We start from the raw sequence: 19,157 nt of genomic DNA on the forward strand, positions 1-19,157 counted from the left end.
ACTTAATTAAACATGCAATTAAACCAGATTCAACACTGCAGACAGAAGGCAGGTTTCTCTAGTTCCTTTATTCTTCTCCAGGCCAAACAGGAATAAGCACATAGAACTAACAAGTCAAAAGATTTAAAAAAAATAAAATAGATTTTTTAAAAAATAGTCATTCTTTTGGGACTTACTCTTGAATCCACAGAAGCAGTGGCATACTTGGCACATTTATAAATCTAGTGGTTTTCAATAAAAGACATTTTCTTAAAAAATAAAATAAATTAGAAACCGATTCCAATAATCCTGCAGAAGCAAAGAGCAAATCATCTTAATCTCTGGGGTTTCTAAATCCTAGACTTTGACTGAAGTCACCTCCAGTGAGCTCCACACATTAAAAGAACAAAAAAACCTCCATCTTCCTTTGTTGTTTTGCAATATCAGTGAAATGAATGGACAGGTAGAAATACCAATGTGGTTATAAAATAAGACTACAGACCTGGAGGGGCAAGAAAGGCCATTTTCCAGCACGGTTCTCAAAGCAAAATTCACAGCTCCCCCCACTTTCAGTTTGTAAAAGAAGAAAGTTTTCAGTTTCTTTATTATACCTATTATTCTTAGGCTTCATAGCAGATGTATTAAATGGTGCCATATTATTCGGCTGATGGGAAAAAAGGATTGCCTTTTCTTGTTGCTGGAGCCCAAGCCACAAAACTCATACCATTTGTCATAACATGCATTGCTTAAATTCAGTTTGCTGTGCAAGGACAAAGGGCTCATTGTGCTCTGTTCAGTCCTGACTTTCAAAATCCAATTTACCAGAAAACAGAAGTGGCAAATGCTCTATCTTTTCATAGGCAGACATTCCTCTTAAATTTGAGTTACTTAAAAACATAGCATGTAATCAGTGCAGATGAAATTGAGGCAATAAATAAAGATCATAAGTAAGCACAACAAATCTCCAAATGGGCCAGCTCTCAACTTCACCTTGCACTGGCAATGGCCTTCTCTCAACACAGCCTGCCAAGCACTAGAAGCAATTGAGATGCAATGCCATTTAAATTGCATCTTCCAGATGGGTAGTAACTGGCTTTCAGACCACTCCGTTTGATCTGTTTCAAGGCAACCATTTGCTTTCTCCAATATGTTGAGGGGCCACAGATCTCTGAAGTCAGACAAAGATTAGTGGCTAACCAAATTCCCAAATCATCAGTTAGTTGGGTGAATAATAATAGAGACCAGGCTGGCTGATAATTACTCTCCTGCATCTTGAAGCCTTCAGTCAGCCCTTAAACTCCCTACCCTAACACCAATTTCTGCCAGGGCCCTGAAGTTTAAACTGTGCATTGCTTGGAGTGGTTTGTGCTTTCTTGATAACAGACACCGATCAACAGCAGACATTGCAGCAGTGGTGATAGCTCAGTGACCTCTTCCAAGTCCCACAAAAAGGATCATGCATGCTCTGCAGCATTGTGAGTCCTTTCAGCAGAAGAGACACTCGTGCCTGCAGCCCCTTCCACAGTCCCATCCCCAGGCTAAGACTGTACCATACTGAGACCACTAAATAACAACAGTATAGCTCATAGAAGTCGCGAGCTTTGCTTTCACAGAAGTGTATTAATTTAAGCAAGGATTGTATCAGCCTACAATAAGACTATGTAAAGAGAGAAACAACTATAAAAGAGCATGCCATGTAGCAACAGTCAAATACAAATCATCAGGCAAACTGCCACCTAATCCAACTGTATGCAACCAACTATGTGAACACAATTAAAAATGTACAGAGTGGGTTAAATTAAAATCCACCTACAGTTTTTCTGGCTCTATTACTGCAGTATGGTAAGAACAAGTACTTAAGCACTTCTAAGCATTTTAATATGATCTTGCAGGGTTAAGTCCAATGCCCTTTAAAGTCAAAAAGTTCCTATTGACTTTGATGAATATTAGAGTATGCCCATTTTGTTTGCTGGTGTCTTTTTCCACTTTGTTTTAGTGGTGAAATTGTGACTTCTCCCTCACCACAGCCCTGAGGAAATACATTTCACATAGCTGTGAGAAATATCTCTAATTAAAATTTCAGAGATGGCCAAAGAAAGTGAAACAAAGAACTTCATTAACAGCACACTGGGTGCACCGAACTCGTGACCAGGTTTGAGTACACTCCAAATTGGAGGGACAAGCCTTTTTAAGACCCTTTGATTTACATAACCACTCCCTCGCTCCTCCCACGCCAAGCCTCCCTCTTTTCTTCCTTAAAAGGTGATATAGTCTTCTTCTTGCAGTCCATTGGTTGTTTTAATCAACCTATCAAGTTGCTTCCCTGCCTCCAGCCTCATGGTCCCTTGGCAGTGAGCCCAGACTGGTCTTACTGTCTTACATACTTTCCTGCCCGCCTTCACACCCTAACTGTAAGTAACAGTAAGTAACTGTAACCAACTCTGTAAGCAGAACAGTAAGCAGCAATAGGTAACTCTAAGCAGAACAGTAAGCAGCCCACCAGTCCTCGGCCACAAAATGGGTCCCCAACTCCCCAAATAAAATGACCTCCAGGTATCTCGGCAGGGGGCAACCATGGAAACCCCTGCTTGTAATAAAAACGTCTTATTTATTTCCTACATACCAGTTGTCCTTAATTAAGAATAAAACTATGAATGCTACCCAATTATTAATTTTGCCACATGTTCAGTTCCTTCTGCTCACAATCCTACAAAAATGAAGGCAACAGTCTGTGGGATATGTCCTGGAGACAAGACAGTTCTGCTTCACAGGTATGTCCTGGAGACAAGACAGTTCTGCTTCACAGGTACACCACAGACTGTCTGGAATGCAAGCACATAAAGAGAACAATATTTGCCCAAACACAATCTGGAGAAGTACTATTTTAGGTTGAAAATACAACCAGTTCCATCCTCTTTCAGTCTACCCAAATGTATCTCTTCCAGTGGTTGAATCATACACTGATGACACAAGCCACAGATTGCTTTTAAGTATTCCTAATTTCTAGGAAGAAGTCCAAAGACGTAATGAGAATCAGGTTTGAGATAGACTAAAAAATCCTGCAAATCAAGAAAACTGTATGTAGTTTTTGTATCAGTTACATAGCCCTAATGAACTGGATGTGCCAAAGGATATATTTTCCACAATGAGCTTTTACATGTAATCACCATTTTTCACCACAACGCCACTATGCCGAGGAAGTGTTGCAGGTCAAAGACATCTCTTTAACCTACCAAAGAAAAAGCATCCCTGGAAAATCATAGCATATGGACAGCACAGATTCAGTAATGAAAAAAATATCTGAAGGACACTAAAACCAAAGTAATATCCAAGGAATTCAAACTATCAACAGAAACAACTATGCCATTAGGGTTCAGTCACTAATAGCAATAAAAACGCAGTCTCTATAGACTGGATCTCACTAAACTGGTGCAAATTTTCACTGTGCCTAAATTAGAATTGGGGTCCTGAAGCTGGGATGCTATCAGCAATCCTGTGCTCTTACAAGCAGTTTCTCTAGGGTGGTAGAGTTTTTTTCCTTCTCTTTCAGACCAGATTCCATTCTGGACATCAGAATTTTTTGCAATAAGGCGTCTGCGGAAATCAATACACTTCAGTCCCAGTACATTACCCTCCTGCCAGTATCCTTTCCTGCAAGGGAAACAGCCCTAGCCAGCTGCATCCTTTTGCTGGGATATTTTATCTTTTCCTGTGAGACACATGCATGACATCACTCTGAGTTGAAGAAAAAGGTGTTTTGGTATGAATAAGCTAGGGTTTTATCAAGAGTATTTCAGGATGATCCCTCATTAGTACCTAGCAAAGACAAAGAACTCAGAGTCAAAAAAAGCACACTTTTAAGAGCATCTAAGAAAGTAATAAGGCATCTAGAAATGTTTCAAAAGACATCGTGGTCCTGAAACCTTGCCCTAACAAATGTGGTAACAAAGGTTTGCTATCTCCTCTCATAGAATAATCACCTCAAAGAATTTTTTAATGTTTTGGTAGTAACTGTGCACAGCCACATATTTCTTTCTTTTTGTTTCTCTGACTTAGCAGAAGAGAAGCAAGCAAGAAAGCAAAGCCTCTGCCAGATTTATGACTGCATTTCTATTTGACTTTAGTACCAAAAAGTCCTAAAAATCTAAAAAGTAATTGCAGAACAACGATCAAATGTCAGATCTGTGATTCTGAACATCATTTCCAATTCCCTCTTCAAGATGGAATGTCATAACCGTAAAAAATAATTTTTGGCACTTTTCATTGGCACAGCCTAAGGCACTTCATGACAACACAATCATAGGTACAGAGTCCAGCATCCTAAAGGCAGACTGCTTTGGTGGACAGCCACTGCCTTCTCCAGCCCTAACTTCATGCTACCAAGAGCCCACACACATCAGGAATTCAAGCAAATTTGGACGGAAAAGGACAGAGTTTTTGTCAAGGGACAGGATTTATTCAACTCATGGTGCAAGTGGTTGCCAGACTGGATATCATTTCATCTTTCTTTCAGTTCAGTGCCACAGTACACTCAGGGGACTGTACATGAGCCCAATAAATCATCCTATCTAATCCCCTTTCAATCTACAAGGTGAAAGTCTCCAGGAAAGGACTCTGGAGAGTGCAAAATTCTATTTTTAATTATGGCTAATGGGCTGAGAAATAAATTGAGATGTAAATAATCGTCACAATCTACAGCAAGAGTCTTGCAGGAATGAAGGATGAAATGTGGTCCTTTAAAGCAATGAATATGAATTTTTAACAGCATCAACTGAAGAAATACACATAATCCTCAGGGTGACTTCTACAGTTGCTCCTTGCTTTTGTTCTTGTTCATGTCATCCTGGAGTTTCTCTTCTCTTTCTCTGTGGGAAAGCTCTCTGCTCTGTTGGGCCTTTTTTCTACTCACTCTGACCTGATCTGAGGACAACAACCCATGCACGGATTCCAGAGCTTTTACTGAATTCAGAACAGCTTTTCAGTACTTCCGAGAATCAAGCTCTGTTTAGTCAAATGACTAAGAATGAATTCCAGGACCTGGCTTTTAAAACACTCAGCTTGAAACTTTTAGTCCCAATGTATTTATTTTATGTGCTAAATAACAAGCACTAATAATAGACTACAGTCTTAAAATACACAGAAAACATTTGACAATTCCAATTTAACTGATAACATAATAATGCTGCAAAATGTATAAAAGACATTATGCTAATGCTTATCCAGCTTGCCATTTTAATCAGCTCACAGGTCACTACCATGTAAGTCCTCATAAATAGTTCCTTGATCAGTGATCTCAAAATAACTCAAATGTCCACCAGCCTTCAGAAACAAAGGCCGCTACTGCCACAATTTATCAAATCAAATATCTGCTGTATACATTATAGCTTATGAGTCAATAAGATGACAGTGCTTGACTTTAAAATGAACTGTCTTCTCCTATTATTTCAGTCTCCCTTTCTAAACTGAGTCATTCAGGATGAAAGGCTTAAGTGCCATGCAATTCAGTAAGAACATTAATTAGACAAATTGGCTTTAAACTGAAAGTTTTTTAAACAGAAATTCATTTCAGATGAATGAATGTGTACATGACATTCTAGTACCTAAAAATGAATATGGTGGAACTTAACTTCCTCGCTCTGCTCCTTGTTGAGCACTTATTGAGTCCAAGTTTAGATCCACTGGTGTCAATTTCCAGTGCAAGTTAATATTTTCAACCTTCTTTGATACAGATATTCTAGGACTTGTAATAATTTATTTCAGACTGGCATAATTTTAGCATTGTTGTTTCCCCACTGTGCAGGTATACAAAACATGGTCATGTGAAAATCATCTAGAAAAGATCTAGTTTCCATTCCACACACAAGCTGGGGATTTTTAAATACATATATTTTTCAATTTATTTTTTTTTAAATGTTACTGTAGTTAAAGGGGGAAAAAAAACAACTGCAAACTCTTTTCCAGAGAAGAGGCAGAAGTAAAAGTTTACTTGATTAGTAAACGCTTATTTACAAAATTACTGGTGAATTTTTTGTCAAATTAATAGTATATGAAGGCAATCAGAGGCCTGATGTTTCAATAATACATGCTTCTGTTTTGTTTTAAGATATTGTGCTAGCTACAATTCAACAAATAGGTGAATAGTCTTTGTTGCTAAATTTCAACTATTACAAGACTTCTGAAGAATCTCAAAGTTTAGAACAGGGTGTCATATGCCCAAGTGTTATTTAAGGGTAGCATTTAAAAGAATGGGAATGCTTTCTTTATCCTCTTCCTAAATGCTTCACACCAGCACACAACTGTTTCCACTAGTTCAGCAACCCCTCTCCGCACACACAGAGATAACTGGAAAGATGTTCTGGGAAAGAAAAAAAGCAAATCCTGGGGAAATCTGGTGTCAAATAAATACCAGGCGCCCAGGAGCCTGCATGCACTGAGAGACACCCTGAGACTCCAAGGAAAGAGCTGAAAGTCCAAACCTAATCTGAGTACAATCTCACTGTGAGTCTAAGTGTTCATTGTTCCCATGTATCTGGATTCCCGCTATCAGCTGGTGAGTGATAAAGGTATTACTGATGTTGACATCGTAGAGATTGCAATCAGTAGCGTAAATATTCCATGTCAAAGGTTACAAAGGCTTAACAGCAATATATTAGGGTATATATTTCATAGTAATCAGTAAGAAAAGTTATTACACGCCACCCAAATTAGATATTACGTATTAGTGAGCTCAGATTCTTATTTTCCAGCTTAGACATAAAACGTATAATGACAATACAGATTCACATCATATTTATACATTTGAATGTTGGGTCTTTTATCGGCCCTAAAGTTTGCAGTTATGCTTTTATCACTCATGCCCTTTCTCTCTTTTACAGTTCATTTTCAGTCATTCATTGGGGTTCTTTAGATGAAAAATACAGACAATTCCTCAACTATCTAAAGTCATGCTACTTCCCTCTGAAGAAAACAACTCTCCTGGGTTGAGATGCCCAGCTTTTTCCTGGTACCAGGCAAGGCACAACCAATCTCTGTAACATATGATGAGACATCTGCAATATCAGCAATACAGAAACACAAATCATTAGAAAGCCCAGGAGCTGATGAGTATGAAATTAAGACCTGAACTTAAGTGATTGAAGAGAATCCAAGAAGGAAGAATAGGGGTAAAAATTCAAGCTTCTATTTTATTCTCTTTCTGAAAATATAATCTATTTCAACAGGGAATTATATACAGAGCAGAGATAATAATTAAATCCAGACTCTTCCTGCACATATGTAACCCTATCACATACTTGTTTTTTCCACTGGAGTTTAAGACCCTTGGCTCCTGAGTCATCATAGATGATAACAGGTCTGCTAAAAGTTCAACATATGTGTGGACCTGGGGGAGTGGAAATTAACTTCATGGTTAATTTCAGCATTCATACAGTGTACTTGCCAGTTCACTCTCTTGCTTTTTTCCTATACACAACTAGATAAAAACAGCTGTGTGTATATGTCATCCACAAACTTCCAGTGCAAAATCTCACACATAAGCTGTCCTCAGAGCCAAGGACTGAGATGAGGACTGACTCTCCCAATCCCTTCCTGAAGCCACAGCCCACAGGGGCGGTCAGGAGCCCTTTTTGCTAGTCCTCTACCCCTTTTGCTGTGTGTGGCAGGTCAGACTGGAGGCACAATGTAGCTCCACATCTGATGATTCCTGATGACACCTGATGACTGCTGTTCGAGTGACGCTTAATGGCACTGTGCCCCTCAGTCTTTGCCTGAGCTCTATCTGCTTCTACACAGCCATAAGTAAACCTCTGAGCTACCCTGTAGGAGAAAGCAGCCATCCTTCCTTCATCCCCCTGCTCCAGATGGACTTTCTTCTTCCCCTTGAAAAAAAATATGGCAGATGCACTTTTATGAGCACATTTCAAGAGGCAACAGCAAGTAGTCAAAAGGCTTCTCCCAAAATCTCTACAGAGGACAAAGGAGAAGGACACACTTCTCTCCTCAGTGTTTCCCACTGACCATTCCATTAAATGCCTGCTCCCTTTTGGAGATGCCTGTCACTTCTAAGGGAAAGTAACCACCCAACGCAGGTTTATATGAATTGAGACAGTATCCCAAATCTCTTCATGAATATGGATCTGTAGTGGTTTAAAAGTGCTATTCCCCAATTTAGTGATCCCACTGAATCCCTCCAAACCATGCTTACTACCCACTTCCCCTCCTTCTACCCCCTGCAGCAGGCTGAAGAGGAGAATTGGAGGCACAAAAGGTAAAGATCACAGGTTGAGGTAAGAACAATTTACTGGAAACAGCAATGAAATAAGACAATGAACAGTAACAGCAACAATACTAATGTCAAAGTGTACAAGAAAGAGGAGGATGATTCACATGCTCACCACGCAGAAAACGCATGACAAGATCCAACTGCTCCCTCTGCCACACTGCATAACCCAAAAAAGGTACTTCTTTCCCCATCCCCAGAAAATGACATGAGGTGGTACAGTAACCTCCAGGTCCTAGCCATGCCCACACCTGGCTACTGCCAAAATTAAACCTTTCCTGTCTGGAGCTAGGACATTATCCATTCCTACTTTCTACATCATGGCCTTACACCTTCCAAATGTCCAAATAAATAAATAAATAAATACACACACACACACACACAGAGCTATCATTTCCATAGTCAAGGGCCATCCTTCCAAGATGTCTGTTAAATTCATTTAGTCCATATCTGTAGGTTCTATCTGTTTAGATATCTTCCAGAGCAAGAGGGCTGATGAGCTGTTAGCTGGTTGCAAGCTGCATCAGCAGCTCACAAATGGTGTATCTGGAGCAGGCCATACTCATTGTCTATGGTAGTTATGGCATACAGTGGCAGTGTCATTCAGCAACCAATAACATACAATTCAACATTACAGTGTTCTCACCCAAAAATCAAATCCCCTTGAGGTACACATGGTGTTTCCCTAACCTACCAAGTGCACCCAAGTCCTTGAGCAAAAACAATCTCACAGATGAGTTTGCCTTTGCTTGAGGTGGCACTAATCCAAACTCTCTTCCCTAACATAAATTTCTCATATGCACCATGGGGACTTTATCCTCTTGTACCGTATGTGGAGGTTTTGATTGGACAGGGCCAGTTTGGTTATTGGAGACTCTAGTGTTAACTAACCAGGTGGGCTCTGCTAAATGTAGATCCCAATGCTTGAAGGTCCCACTACCGATTGCTTTCAATGTGTATTTTAACAGTCCATTGTACTATTCAATTTTCCCAAAGGCTGGTACATGATAGGGAATATGACATACCCACTCAATAACCACTCTCTGGCCCAAGTGCCTATGAGGCTATTTTTGAAATTAGTCCCATTGTCTGACTCAATCCTTTCTGGGGTGCCATGTTGCCACAGGACTTGCTTTTCAAGGCCCAAGATGGTGTTCTGGGCAGTGGCATGAGGCACAGGCTATGTCTCCAGCCTCCAGTGGTTGTTGCCACTGTAAGCACGTAGCACTTGCCTTGGCGGGTTTGCGGGAGTGTGATGTAATAAATCTGCGAGGCCTCCCCTTATTTATATTTCAACCATCATCCACCATACCACAGAGCCTTTACCCACTTGGCCTGCTTCATTGCATTGCATGTTTCAGTTATGGATAACCTGGGAGATAGCATCCATGGTTAAGTCCACTCCTTGATCACAAGCCCATCTGTATGTTGCATCTCTTCCCTGATGACCTGAGGCGTCATGGGCCCACCAGGACAGAAATAATTCACCTCTATATTGCCAATCCAGATCCACCTGAAACTCTTCAATCTTGGCAGCTCAATCCACTTGTCCTGTTTTGCAATATTCTTCAGTGGCCTGACTCTTGAGTACATGTGCCTCTACATGGTGTACTTTGCCAGCCAACTTCTCTACCTGGGCAGTGATATCTTGCCACAATTCAGCAGCCCAGATGGGGCTACCTCTGTGCTGCCAATTGGTCTTTTCCTATAGGTCCAACCACCCCCACAGAGCATCTGCTACCACCAATGAGTCAGTGTAGAGGTAGAGCGTTGGTCATTTCTCTTGTTCAGAGATATCTAAAGCCAGCTGGACGGCTTTCAGCTCTGCGAACTGACTTGATCCACCTTGTCTCTCAATGGCTTCTGTGACTTGTCACATAGGCCTTCATACAGCCGCTTTCCATTTTCGATGTAGCCCTACAATACAGGAAGAACTGTCAGTAAAGAGAGTGCATTATTTTTCATTTTCAGGTAGCTGATTATATCACGTGTCACCTTCTGCTTTGAAGATGATAGTGTGAAATTTTTGTCTTCAGGTCAGTTCGTGATGGCTTCCAAGATCTCAGGGTGACTGGGGTTTCCTAGTCAAGCTTGCTCTGTGATCAGCCTGACCAACTTTCTCCACATGGCATCAGTGGCATGATGTGTGGAAGGGACTCTCCCTTTGAACATCCAGCCCAGTACTGGCAGTCAGGGTGCCAGGAGAGCTGTGCTTCAGTGCCAATCCCTTCTGAAGCAGCTTGAACCCCTTCATAAACTGCCAGTATCTCTTTTTCAGTTGGGGTGTATCAGGTCTTGGATCCTTTGTATCCCCAACTCCAGAACTCCAGGGGTCATCATCGAGTCTCCCTGGCTATTTTTTGCCAGAGATTCCAGAACAGACCATTCTCCCTGGGTGCAGTGTAGAGCACATTTTTCACATCTTGTCCTGTCCTGACTGGCCCAAGGGCTACTGTATGAACAATCTTCTGTTTAATTTGTTTAAAAGCTTGTCGTTCTTCAGGACCCCACTTAAAATCACTCTTCTTCTGTGTCACATGATAGAGAAGGCTTACAATCTGACTGTAATCTGGAATATGCATCATCCAAAAACCCACAGCACCTAGGAAGGCCTGTGTTTCCTTCTTGCTGGTTGGTGGGGACATAGCTGCTCTTTTGTTGACCACGTCCATTGGAATCTGACAACATCCATCTTGCCATTTTATTCCTAAAAACTGAATTTCCTGGGCAGGTCCCTTGACCTCACTTTGCTTTATGGCAAAACCAGCCTTCAGGAGGATTTGGATTATCTTCTTCCCTTCATCAAAAACTTCCTCTGCTGTGTTGCCCCACATGATGATGTCATTACTGTACTGGAAGTGTTCTGGAGCCTCACCCTTTTCCAGCGCAGTCTGGATCAATCTATGGCAAATACTAGGGCTGTGTTTCCACCCCTGGGACAGTCAGTCCAGATGTACTGGACGCCTCTCTAGGTGAAAGCAAACTCTGGCCTACACTCTATGGCCAAAGGAATGGAGAAAAGGCATTAGCAATGTCAATGGTGGCACCACTTTGCTGCCTTGGACTGCAGTTCATACTGAAGTTCCAGCATGTACAGCACAGCAGCACTCAGTGGTGGCATGACTTCGTTCAGGCCACAAGAGTCCACTGTCAGTCTCAGTTCTCCACTGGGCTTATGCACTGGTCATATAGGATTGTTAAAGGATGAGCGAGTCTTGCTGACTACTCCTTGGCTCTCCAGTTCACAAATTATCCCATGGATGGGATTCACGGGGGCCCGGTTGGTGTGGTATTGTTGATGGTACACTGTTGTGGTCACAATCAGTACCTGTTGTTCTTCCATTCTCAGCAGTCCCACAGCAGAAGGGTCCTCTAAGAGACCAGGCAAGGTATTCAGCTGTCTAATTTCCTCTGTCTCCACAGCAGCTAACCCAAAAGCTTGACAATGCCTGTTTGGGTCTTTGAAATACACTCTCCTGAGGTAATTACACCAAGGATGCACTCTGGGCCAGTCTTAATGGGGTGTTTTTGTCATTTGTTCCCAGTTAGGCTCACTTCAGCTTCTAGTACAGGCAGCTGTTGGGATCCCCTTGTCTCCCCAGACATACAAATAGATTCTGACCCCACATATCCTGATGGCATCACAGTACATTGTGCACCAGTGTCAGCTAAAGTCTCTTGTGGGTCTGATGTGCCAGGCCATCAGATTCACACAGTCCAGTAGATCTGACAGTCCCTTTCCTCTGCCTGGCTGGAGGCAGGGTCCCTCTAATTCTGGTCATGGTACTTGTTGCACAGCTCTTGTAAATATGAACTGGAAGTCCCTTCAAGAAGATCAAAAGTAACATTAGCCCTTCTAAGTCTGAGGACTTGTCCACTGGAAACTGGAATGGCATTTATCCTTGTAGAATTTCCTGTGGTGGTTGTTCTTCCTCTCAACTCACGTACCCATGCTGCTAGGGCAGAGGCGGGTTTTCCATCCCACTTCCTCATGTCCTGTCCGTGGTCATGCAGGTAAAACCATAGGTTATCTCATGGTGTGTACCCTCTCTCTCAAGCAGGGGTGCTGCTTGCTCCCAATAGCAAAGACTCTGGTCTGTACTATCAGAGCATGGGACACATCTATAAACTGCTGGTAGTCCTCTTTAAACTGCTGTAGGTCCTTGGACAGTCTTTCCAGAGACAAGACACGAGTGCGTAGGTTAGAGATACTTTCTTCATATAGCCAGAGTTTGGTAAACAAATTATCCACACTTTGTTCCCCTTCTTTCCATGATATCACTGCCAATGAGTTGGCACACAGCAATGGCATGCTCCATACAAACTTCTGCCACATGGTTTGTGTACACTGGACTTCATCTTGATCTACAGGGGACTGCTTGTCATTTGAATCCCTTTAAATTACCTCCACCAAATCTAATTTTCTCAGGTACTGGACACCTTGCTCCATGACATTCCACCTGCTTGGGGAAACTACTACATCCTTGAAAAGATACCTTTCCTTCACGCTTGACAGGAGTCACCTGCAGAGGCTGAGAGCCCTCAGAAGAGGGCTCTCAGCTTCTGCAGGTGACTCCTGTCAGGCCCTCTTGTCAATGCTCCCATCCCAGGACAGGAATCCCAGTTGCTTGGCTTCACTGCCATCTAGTTTCACATCATACCCAGCAGGTCACTTTATTATCAGTAATCAGCCCATCAATGGGCTGGATGAGATCCTGCTACATTCCCTAGAATTGCAGTGGATTGGTTTGAGCATTTGTCTGTACCAACTGGCAGATGCCTGGACGACACTTTAGTTCTAACCTTGGTAGCTCCAATGGTCCAGGTGGCTGAAGCACTGCTAGACTACTCAAGGAAGAAGACAGAAAGCCTAGATCGCTATGAAACATCACAATAGCAGCGGAAAAAAATATTTTGATAGATACTTCATTTTAAGGTGACCTGAACTGAAGGCCTAACAATATGCTGTTATGAGCCTTTAAATGCCATTGTGACAAAAAGCATTTCATCAATACAGCTTTATAAGAAATTCATGTACAGAACAAGGAAATATTCTAGTTAAGCCCAGTATCCTGTAAAAAAACAGCACAGAAAAAAAAAAGTAGCATTGTGTCAGGATTGAAAGTAAGCAGAATCATCCTCAGTAGAAGAGAATAGCTAGAGACGAAAGAAGGTTATCATCAGCATTTTTACTGACAGTTAATTCAGTAAAGGTGGTCCTTGGAACTCCTGCAAAGAAAACAACTCACTGTTCAGCCAGCTTGCCTACCTTCATGTATGCATCTGAGAGAGAGAGGCTAAGTGCATGAAAAGAATGATGTCCATACACTTTAATTTGCCTACTATTGAGATGAGAACAGTTTACTTACAAAATCTGGAGGTATTTACACAGAAAAATATAAATCCTTCTTTTGGTAGCAGGAGAATAGATAGCACACAATGGGAGCCTGGGAGGAGTGTTGCTGTGGTGGTTTGACAGTGGCTGGATGACAGGTGCCTACCAAAGCCGCTCTATCATTCCCCTCCTCAACTGGACAGGGGAGACAAAGTATAGGTCTATGAGCTGAGATAATGACAAGGAGAAATCACTCATCGATTATCATCATAGGAAAAACACACTCGACTTGGGGAAATTAATTGAATTTATTACCAATCAAAATCAGAGCAAGATATTGAGAAGATATTAGAAACAAATCTTAAAAACAGCTTCCCCCCACCCCTCCCTCCTTCCCAGGCTCTACCTCCTCCTCCTGGAGAGGCACAGGGAGATGGGGAATACGGGTTACAGGCAGTTCATCACATGTTGTTTCTTCTGCTGCTCAGAAAGATGAGTCCTACCCCTGCTCAAGCATGGGGTTCCTCCCATGGGAGACAGTCCTCCATGAACTTCTTCAACGTGAGTCCTTCCTGCAGGCTACAGTTCTTCCTGAACTGCTCCAGGGTGGGTCCCTTCCATGGGGAGCAGTCCTTCAAGAATAGGCTGCTCCAGTGTGGGTCCCACATTGGGTCACAAGTCCTACAAGCAAACCTACTTCTCTCTCCATGGGTCCACAGGTCCCTGCAAGGAGCCTGCTCCAGCTTCCCACAAGGTCACAACCTTCTTTTAGGCACCCACCTGCTCCAGCATGGGTTTATTCCATGGGATGCAGGTGGATCTCTGTCCTCCTGTGGTCCTCCATGGGCTGCATGGGGACAGCTTGCCTCACCACGGTCTTTACGATGGGCTGCAGAGGAATCTCAACTCTGGCACTTGGAGCACCTCCTGCCCCTCCTTCTTCACTGACCTTGGTGTCTCCTTAGTTGTTCCTCTCATGTTTTCTCACCCCCCTCTGAGTGCAGTTACATCTGTGCAACAACTTACTTTCCCCTTATTAAATATATTAACACAGAGGCATTACTAGCCTAGCTGACTGGCCTAGCCTTGGCCAGCAGTGGGTCCATCTTGGAGCCAGCTGGCATTGGCTCTGTCAGACAACAGGGGAAGCTCCTAGCAGCTTCTCACAGAAGCTACCCCCGTAGTCCCCCTGCTACCAAAACCACGCAAATCTAATACAGTTGTAATAATGTGACCCAAGTCTACTATTGCACTATTAAATGGAAGAGGTAGTATTTATTAGTCTTAATCACCTTGAAAGGAGGATTTAAAATCAATATGGGTAAAAGGAAAAAGTGTTATGATTGCCTACTTTGTCACATGAATTTAAAAATGTGAACAGAACTCCTCTGTGATGTCTACTTTTATGTTTAATATCAATTCATGTTTCACATGCTAGATATCTACTAGAAGCCTTCTGAAACCAGGACCCACAGTTTGAGCTTTTTACTCGTCTGTGTTACGGCTTCTGTACACTCATGAGTTGTGCTAGCTGAAGAGCTTGAGGAAACCATATTGTTCTGGAAACAATGAAATCTCTAAGAATGACAAACTCCCATTCACTATTCCGTAACACCCTAACTAATAGGAATTAATATTATTAATCAAGTACTGTTGAGGAGAACAGGTAAAGGAAACTTATCCATTACATAGCACAAGCATTATGGATGGTGCCAAGGACATTTTCTTAGCCCCTAGTTCTCCGATCCTGCACATACCTACATATCAGCATGCTGACAATCACCTCAGCAACACCCTGTTTCCACATCATCTCCTTCCCCACCACTTCTCTTCTCCCATTCTCCTCTGATCATCCAGACACCATTTTGCTAACACCCTCCTCTCTTCAGACTCTTCTTACAACTAACATGAAACCAAAAGGAAAAAGAGGAAGGAATCAGAACATATTTCAGAAACCTCACCATTTATTTTGGCAACAGTAAGGCTTTTCCCATTGTTTCACTGATCATTCAATGGAGAGGCAAGAGTCTCTTGCTCAGAAGCCACACCAGCGGATACAGCTGCCCAGCTCGGATGGCTGGGCTGGAGGATATTGTACAATGACAAAGGACAATTGTTTACACCCACAGATGGGAGCAGGATGAACAAGTGTTTCTCAAGGGAACCAAGGAAAACCAAAACTTTCCCTTCAAGTTCCATTGGTTTAAAAACAAACAAGGCAAATGTTTCCACAAATAAGTGCAAACCATACAGTTCCCCAGATCAAAGTTGAGAGCTCTGCTCTGAAGCTGGAGGTACATTCATGGGGAATGGAAAAAAAATGGTATTTTACAATGGCAATACTGTAATACGGTTTTAACTAACACATTCTCCTTTGATTACTTTTGATTATTTTTACATTATCCATTAAGTCAAGAGTGTTTATCTTAGTAGCGTTTTCTCAAATCCCATCTATCAATTCTACAACATGTAAAATTTTGGTGACAACACTCATTGGCGGCCTATGGGACTCCTCCAGGTGATATGTAATGACTCTAAATGGATAACCAGAATATGCTGTGATCAGGGGCAAGAGAAGAGAATCCAGCAAAACTGGGAAAGGACAGAGTTAACTCCTAGCATCTGCAGGCCCTGACAGCTAAATACACACAAATCATTGGAGAGGGGTCAAAAGAGATTATAACCACTGGGAGTAATAAGAAGAAATTATCAGAAGGGAGGGGAGGGGGAGAGAGAGGGGAACAGGGTGTTGGGGATTGGTTTTTTTTAATTATTATTCTGGTTTTAGGAAGATATAATATAACAAAATTCCTTAAAAGACAAGTTTATCTGCACTAGATATATCTTGCATTGTAGAGCTGTAAAATAATCTTGATTTGTCCAGATTGCTCTCCTTGGGTCTTTTGGTGTCCCAGAAATAACCACTACTTTCCTCCCAGTTATCATCATTCTCATGGTACCCTGAGCACAATACACACATTTTGTGAAGGGTTATGACACAAAATTACCTCCTCTGTATATAGCAACCCATTAAAACCCAAGAGCCAATACTGTGGAGAAAGGCATTTTTATATGTCTCAGGCATAAGCCAACTGGAACCAGCTGCATGGTGGGAGCCAAAAACACCTCTGACACTGACCATGGCAGACCCAGCTCCAAAGGAAACAAATGCTCTATGTTGCCCTCCAGTTTGGGTGTATGTAGCACAGCATCACTGCCCTTGGGTAACTCAGTTCTCAAAAACTGCATGCTCAGCAGCTCTAGGATTGGAAGCAGCTTTGGCGACAGCATCAACCACAATAAATATGATCTCCCTAGCTATGTAACTAGGTCAAAGCTGACGTTATTTCATTTTCAGGGGTGAACTCTTTCCTTAATTTTCTTACTGCATAAACTTTTGGAACATATTTTTCCAGGATCTGTTCATTTCCAAATTGCCTGAGATGCATCATTGAAGAGCAGATCAGAGAACAGTAAGCATGTCAGAGAAAAACATCAGACAGTGCAAGGAGCAACTGCAGAGGCCAGGGAGTACATGCAGAGAGCTGCAAGTGCATCAGAAGCATGGCACTCAGAGCTTGGGAAAGACAAAGTGAAGGGAGGATGGAAAAGACAAGGATACCAAGGCCACAGGCCATGATGACAGAGCTCTGACCCTACAAGCAGTACATACCAAATTCTGAAAATCACCACCAGCAACCTCTAAATGCTTAGTCATAACTAAGAAAAATAGCTGTGTAGGGAGCTTCAATGGTCGGCTTCAAGACACAGACAGTCTTTCACAAAGGAGTCACAGATCAGAAGCGTGTATTAGATTCCCTGCACAGCCTGCTCAAGCACCAATTATGTCACATGGCTTTGTCTTGGCTTGGACACCATAACACCAGTAGTGTGTTATATTCACAGAACTGTTCTGTGAATTTAATTAAATACAAACTGACAGTGGCAAGTTACAGTATTTCTAACTTTATCTCAATTTCTTTATTACTTGTTCAAAAATTGCATCTTCGTTCCCAGATACAAAGCACATTCAGCCATCTTGTATCCCACTGGTTGTGGGATTTTATCATATTTCTCTGCTTTGGTACTGCTTCAAAACACCAGTACAGAAAAACTGATATTGTTTTGCTATAATTTGTCCCTGTTTCATCAACAGGAACCTCTTAGAAACAAACACTGGGGTACTAATCATACTTTTTAAATTCTCCTTTCTTAAAGAGGCAGTAATAGACTGTATAATTTAGTCTGCCTTCTTGTATATACCAGACATTACATTTCATTTTTTAATCTTCCACTATATGAAATAATTTGTTTAGCTACAGCATATTTTCCAGGAATGCAAATAGTTAGGTCCTATAGTAATCTCCCTTGAATTTATAAGGTCCTGGGTCTGGCTTCTTTAAATGCACGTGACATCACATTTCAATCACTGGTTTCTGTCACACCTTTCTCTCCTAGATTACAAATAGCTTCTTATGTGCCTCTTGACCTTCATTAAAATAAATGTGTGAATAGTTTCAATTTCTGAGGCCTTCCCTTGGATACTTGAACAGGTTTTATAGTCTTTAACAACATCATCTAAACAGAAAGCATCTCATCAGAGAACACACCATTCTAGCCCTAGGCAAAGTACCGATCTATACAGAAGAAGAATCACTCCAAGGTACCATTCTCTCTGTATGAATACTCAAAGAACTCACTGCTCCTTTTTGTCAACCATCAGGCTGAGAAGTATTGGTCTGCTATGACCCTGAAATCCTTCTCAAGGTCCTCACTTTCCAGGAGATAAGCCCTTCTCCCCCTTAGTAGGTGGGACCCACATTCTTCATTCCTGGATGAATGACCTCACACTTAGCTGGATTAAAATAAACTTTACTTGCATGGTTTAGCATAGCAGCTGATCCAAAGCACTTTATAAAAAGGTCCCTATCCTCCCCTTTTAACCAAGTATTTTTGTGTTATCTGCAAAATGTAGAAGTAATTTTGTATTTATTTTCAGATCTTTAATAACTTTATTAATTTTAAGCTTTCTATTGATTCATTAAGAGTATCATTAAAAGTAACCCACTTAATAACCCTGCAACAACACTTTCTTTTTACATCAGTCTGCTGTCTGTGTTAACTTTTATATGTACAGATTTTGTACAACCTTTTCTTTTTTTTTTCTTTAAAATCATAGTGCCTAAACCACTAAGTAAAATTGCAAGCCCCTAAAACTCTATTACATCTTCATAAATACCTTCACAAGTAAACTCATTTCATTATTCAGGGTTTGGGTTTTGTTCTTTTTAAATCAAGCTGTATTTGTTCTTTTAATTTCTTGAGCAATCATATGATATATTTGTATTTCCATTATATTGTTTATATGATGATGTCAATCTACATCACTTCAGATTAGCTTTCCTACCCTTTTTTGGTAAATGGACACTTTAAAGCCCTCAATGCTTCCTGGAATTTCCCTCACATTGCAAGATTTAGGAAAAGCTAACAATACAGAGCCAGAAAGCTTTTCAGCCAGTCTTTGGGACTCTTCCAGACCATTTTAATGCATTTATTTCTGGTAAA

At 41.5% G+C, this 19,157-nt stretch overlaps 1 protein-coding gene across 1 annotated transcript in view; it reads right to left on the reverse strand.

Annotated features, from left to right (window-relative positions):
* ITGA9 (integrin subunit alpha 9) overlaps positions 1–19,157 on the reverse strand; it is a 225,011-nt gene that overhangs the window by 111,238 nt on the left and 94,616 nt on the right. The window lies entirely within an intron of this gene.

The sequence above is a fragment of the Lepidothrix coronata genome, unplaced genomic scaffold (genome assembly GCF_001604755.1).
Source record: "Lepidothrix coronata isolate B3197 unplaced genomic scaffold, Lepidothrix_coronata-1.0 Scaffold3, whole genome shotgun sequence".
NCBI lineage: Eukaryota > Metazoa > Chordata > Aves > Passeriformes > Pipridae > Lepidothrix > Lepidothrix coronata.